The 6,317-nt window shown below is 36.7% G+C and overlaps 1 non-coding gene across 1 annotated transcript; it reads left to right on the top strand.

Annotated features, from left to right (window-relative positions):
• The first annotated feature begins 1,738 nt into the window (after positions 1–1,738).
• Positions 1,739–1,780, top strand: LOC135597853 (U6atac minor spliceosomal RNA). Its single transcript, XR_010481445.1, has one exon. It is a non-coding gene; the product is annotated as a U6atac minor spliceosomal RNA (small nuclear RNA).
• Positions 1,781–6,317: the final 4,537 nt, after the last annotated feature.

Here is a 6,317-nt window from a genome sequence, read left to right as displayed (position 1 = left end):
TCAGTTTGCACTTATATTCTAATTTCCATCATAACTACAAACTGCATTAATATCTTTGCTGCATCTCTCCTAGTCAAAAGTTGAAGTGATTTATGAATCGGCTTTCTTACCAAAATCACTTCTATCGAACGAACGCAGGTTTCGATTTTAATCGCAGAAGGTTTTCCGCTGCACTAATTCACCCCACCCCCTCTTAGTGCTCTTGATCCTAACAATTGGTATCAGAGCGGGGTTAACTCTCTAACGGATTAAAACCCAAGAGAGATGGCATACGCCGGAAACCAAGAGGGCCATTCTATTACACATCCACCCATGTTCAATGGGACGGACTACACCTATTGGAAGACCCGAATGAGGATCTTTCTTATTTCTATGGATTTTGAACTTTGGAATCTTGAACTTTGGCACACACTCGAAGTGACTCACGAAGGCACAAGTAGAGTGAAAGAGTCAAAAATCAATCTTCTGTTACATTCTTTCGAACTTTTCCGGATGAAACCAAGTGAGACCATTGGCGACATGTTTACCCGTTTCACAGATGTTGTCAACGGTCTAAAAGGACTCGGAAAAAGTTTTTCGGATTTTGAGCTCGTAAATAAGATTCTAAGATCCCTTCCTAAGAGTTGGGATCCTAAAGTTACTACTATTCAAGAGGCGAAAGATCTAAGCAACTTCTCTCTTGAAGAACTAATCGGGTCATTAATGACCTACGAGATGACTTGAAAAGCTCATGAAGAGCAAGAAGACATCCTTCCAAAGAACAGGAAGGATATGGCACTTAGAACTTCAGAAGACCACTTGAGAGAAAACTCAAGTGATGTGGACTATGACGACGACTTGACACTTCTAACAAGAAAATTTAAAAAATTCATTAAAAGAAACAAGTTTAAGAATGACGCAAAAAATAAACTTGAACCCAAGAAGGACCAAGTTATTTGCTATGAGTGCAAAAAGCCGAGACACTACAAGAGTGATTGTCCCTAAGCCAAAAAGAGAACATCAAAGAAGAAGGCGCTCAAAGCAACGTGGGATGACTCGAGCGCGTCCGAAGAAGAGGAGTCCAACACCGAGCAAGTTGCTCACTACGCCTTAATGGCCATCGGAGAGGAGGTAACGAATTTAATAGATGCAAATTTATTATTTGATGAATTATTAAATGCCTTCCATGACTTATTTGATGAATGCAAGATTATTAGTAGAAAATATAAATTGCTAAAAAAGGAGCATGACAGTCTTACTTGTAATTTTGATAAGTTAAAAGCTGAATATCATGATAGTTTAGGCTCATGCATAAAATGCCATGATTTAGAAACTCTCCAAAAGGAAAACTTACTACTTAAGGACGCCTTGAAGAAATTCGAGGTTGGTGGCAAGTTATTGAACATGATCATTGCAAACAAGGGTCACGTTCCCAAAAGAAGTGGAATTGGATTTGTGAGAAGTCCTCACCAAAATTCAACCACCTTCATAAAAGGCCCCATCTTACATGTTCGACACCAAAGCAAATGCAACTTTTGTTGCAAACTTGGACACAAAACGCATTATTGTACATTCAAGAAAATTAGTCCGAATAAATTAATTTGGGTTCCCAAAGGAACCATGACAAATTCTATGCAACATGATAAATAATATAGATCTATTTTTGAGGCACCCAAAAGCAAATGGGTTCCTAAAAATCATCCTTTCCTGTAAAGACATAAAAAATTATTATAAGCTGGAGCAAGAAATAATATCCTGCGTGTTCGTAGAAAGGAGAGACGGTTGGCATCTCCCCTGACAACTTACCAAAAAAAAAAAAGAAATAATATCCTGCTCCTTGGATTCTCGATATTCATGACCTGAAGTCCAAAATGGAACTCGTGATGCTCTCTACCCAAAATAACAGAAGAGGATTAGAAAATTAAAATCACAAATACGATTTAAATACAATCCTATTTGATTTCTCAAAATTGGAAACTCATGATTCCCAATACACATATCCTCTGGATTTTCGAACCCATCAATTTCATCCATTCGTAACTTTCGAATCCGATTCTATATCATGAACTGACTAAGTTTGTCATGAACTTGCAAGGCTTACCAACTTAAACAATCTATCGCAAATATGTGTACGACATTAAGAGTATGCATCTTGATCATGCAAAAAATTCTTATTCTTACGTAATTACGTAAGTGAAGTTGATTGCTCCACAAATAAAAAGTCAAAAACATTCAAGACTATGCTCACTGCCTGCAACGGTTGAACCGCCCCAGCTAGAGGTAGCACCTCCAGCTGTCACGTGTTGCAAGCGGTTGCACCGCCCTAGCCAGAGGTGCAACTGCCCGCAACTCTGCCCTTTTTAACCCAAGCTGGGGCCGGTGGTAAAACCGACCCCAACTCACTCCCTTCCCCTCTTTACTCTTCCAAAGCTCCTCCATCCCCATTTCTCCCCTTAAAGCATCCCAAATACTCCTCATTTCGGAGCAAAACATCAACAATCCTTCCTTCTCTTGAAGATCTCACTAAGGTATTCTCTAAAATGCCCTTAAATTCTATTTTTGATTCATTTACTCTTGCTCATCACTACTCTTCTAAATAGCAGTAGTTATGGGATCTAGAAGATCCTCAAGGGACAAAGGGAAGAGGAGATTAGTGGAAGATTTTGATCTCACCCTTTTCGATTCAAAATACCATGCTGAAAAGTTTTCCTCTTTCGAACTTAGGAGTGTCAATAAGGGAAAACATGTGGATTTAAATGAGCTAAGAGACTTAGAAACAATCCAATAGTTTGCAAACTTAGATCTACTCCCTATTTTACAAATTAATGAACCCATCTATCCAAGACTTGTTAGATTGTTTTACAACAACATACAAATAGATGAAGAAGAAAGAATGTCTACCTATCTTTTAGGACAACACATCTCCATCACAGATAAATTCATTTGTGACATGATAGGCATTCCCATAAAAAGTAGAGGACTTTACTTTAGAAGATCATGGGGTGATGAAACTGTTGGAACAACATATGTTGAAGCCTTAGGAACAATTTTTGCCAATCCCAACTTAGCATTTGTTCCTAAAAGTTGTGAACATCTACTGCCCCTAAATACTAAGGTACTTCATCAATCCTAACTAGCATCATTCTCCCTAAACAATACCATCATGATGAAGTAAGCCAATTAGAATTAGGAACTATGTATTTGATCATGAAAGGACATGACATCTGTCTTGGTTATCTTATCCAACAAAACATGTTAGAACTATCTAAGAAAGACATGATGCTCCCATATGATAGTATAATCACTAGAATAATGAAAGCCTACGATATTCTAATACCACCGGAAGAAGAAATAATAAAAATAGATAGGTTTAGCATAATAAATAAAAATCTACTTCACCGATTAAGATGTTTTTATAGAAACGGTAACTGGGTTAGAATGCCTAGAAGAACCGATCCCCCTCAACCTGAACCAGAACCGGAAACACCAGTCTTTAGGGGTACCCAATCTCCTCCGATCTGTCCCTTTAAGGAAACACATCCATTTGAGCAAACTCATACATCATTTGTCGAAGATATTGGGATTCGGATGGACCGATTCGAACAAAGACAAGAACGGCTTGAACATCGACAAGATCAAATCCTATATGAGCTGCAGCAAATTCATCGACAATTTGACTCTTTATTTAGGCACTTTAATTTTCCACCTCATGAATGAGCTTGTATGAACCCAATCACCTGTTGTTATTCTAAACTCCTTATGTTACTCACCATGAAGGGCTTTGCCTTGATCCTTGATATGGTTACCTGATATATCTTTTTGAGCATATCTCTAATTGTTTATCTTGAATTTTACATTAAAACTAAATGTTTTGAAAACCTTGTGCCTTGATAAATATAATTTGAGAAAATGATATACCAATGCAGTTGATAAGTCATGACATTGCCATGATATTAACACGAAACATCAACTAGCTGATATTTTTTCAAAACCTCTAAGTTAAGAGCAATTTGATTTCATAAAAAGAGAATTAGGAATGCTGATGTGTCCGAATACATAAACTAGTTAAAATTATTTTTCGGACTTTATGATCAAATCACTTGATTACATGCCTAAATAACATGTTGTAAATTATGTGTTGAATACAAAAATGTTTTGTCTTCATGATTATATTTGAAAATCTATAGCATAGTCGTGTCCGAATGCATGAAAGTGTTCATTTCATTTTTGGATTCGCTTAACAATTGGAATGCTAAAAATCGAATTTTCTCATACACTCTTATGAAAAATATTTTTCTGAAAAGATTTGATGAAATGGTTCCTGCTTATAAATTCCATCTTGAAATATGGATGATAGTATTTTTACCTGCAAAAAGCTGTTTCACACACATATCTTGACTCAAAGTAAACCCACAAATAGCTAGCTTTCCTCCTTCATGCAAAAATATTATAACAAATAAAAAGGAAGAAGTATTCAAAGCAATATGCGTATCATTGCCTTCCTTTATATGCTTGATTTCCTATCACTTACTATTGGAAAATAACATGAACCCAGTAAAGGCATGAACAATTATCACACTTATGCTCAAAATTTGCTTATATTGTTCTCCTGGTATCACAACTACCATGCTTTTTGTTGATGACAAAGGGGGAGAAATATATGAATTGATGCTATAAACACAGATGCTATGATTATGCCATGCTTGCATCACCAAGAGATATATGAACAGATGCTATGATTAATTTGCATTATACCTTGTTTGTATCGCGTCAAGATATCAAATAAAAAACTTGCATCGTAATTCTACGAGTTGATATCTTACCATGTGATGAAATGCAATACTTGCTAAAATATTTGGAATATGTACATCATGTAATGATATCAAAATCTTACTTCGCAGCTTTACATGTTGATATCTTACAATATGATGAATTGCTACTATTACCATCATTCAAACTTATGAAAAATTTGAAAATGAATGTCAAGCCTTGACATCATCTTCAGAGAGATACATCATTCCGACTCGCAAGGACAACACCGCGGACAGAAAGACAAATCCAAAACTATATCTCTTCCTATAATGTCGGAGCCTTCCACAACAGAGGTTTCCGTTGGTACTAGTGGACAGGAGAAACATAAGTCAGGAACTTCATCTCTTCCAATATCATTGGATCCGTCCACAATAACTCAACAAACTCAGGCCCAAACAAATCTTGCCAGCAAGGATATTCTTCCTCAACAAACTCAGGCCACAACAAACATCGTCAACAAGGATATTCTATCTCAACAAACTCATGCCCCAACAAACCTCTCTAGCCAGGCTACTCCAACAAGTACTATCCAGGATATTGTGCTGCAACAATCTTATCGTGCATCAACAAACCCTGCCAATCAAGACCACATGATTCAAGGTATTTTAAAGTTTAAAAATCTGCAAGCTGTAGATGAAGTGGATAAATATAGGAATAAAGCCATAAAAGGTAAGGATATTGTGCGGGAGGAAAATACAAAACCGAAGGATAAGAAAAAGGATGGTACAGCCCATCCAAAGTCGTAAGATGAATACCTTACCACCTTTTCATTTCTTTATTACTGATGAAGATAACATGTTGGAATGTTCGCGGACTTAATAAGCCAGAGAAATGTCGGGAGCTCAACAGAATAATCAAGTCTGCCGCATGTGATATTGTTATTCTAGTAGAAACGAAAATTAAACAATCGCGCATTCAAGCTCAAAAGAATTTAATATGGCCGGACGCAGAACTGTTTACCAATGACTCAAATGAAACTTTTGGTAGAATATGGGTTTTATGGCATCCTAACTCTATTAATGCTTGGTTTATTTCTGCTACTGATCAATTCATTCATCTTAAGGTAGAGGACAAAAAGAATGGCTGTCAATTCAATTTCACTGGTATATATGCTTCAAATAGTATGCAAGAAAGAAATACTCTTTGGTTTGACCTGACTAATATTGCAAATGGCTGTCTCAATGTACCTTGGATTGTTCTTGGAGACTTTAATACTGTTCGGTACACAAATGAAAATGAGGGGGGTAGACAACTTTCAGAAAGCCAGCTTCAAAGTTTTAATGATTACATTGACACTGCAGCTTTGTTTGATATGAAATCTGTGGGTAATTGGCTCTCCTGGAGTAATCAAGGTGCAGCTAACAGAAAAATAATGGCTCGACTTGATAGGTGTTTGATTAATCATGAATGGTTAACAGTTTACCCAGATTCACTTCTTGAGTATGGTGCTCTGTTTTCTGACCATTCTTTAATTTATATACACGCAGACAAAGTGACACCAAGAGGCAAGAAACCGTTTAGATTCT

This window comes from Musa acuminata, chromosome BXJ1-11 (assembly GCF_036884655.1).
Source record: "Musa acuminata AAA Group cultivar baxijiao chromosome BXJ1-11, Cavendish_Baxijiao_AAA, whole genome shotgun sequence".
Lineage (NCBI taxonomy): Eukaryota > Viridiplantae > Streptophyta > Magnoliopsida > Zingiberales > Musaceae > Musa > Musa acuminata.
Note: the sequence above shows the minus strand (reverse complement) of the source record. Positions and strands in the feature narration are given on the sequence as shown.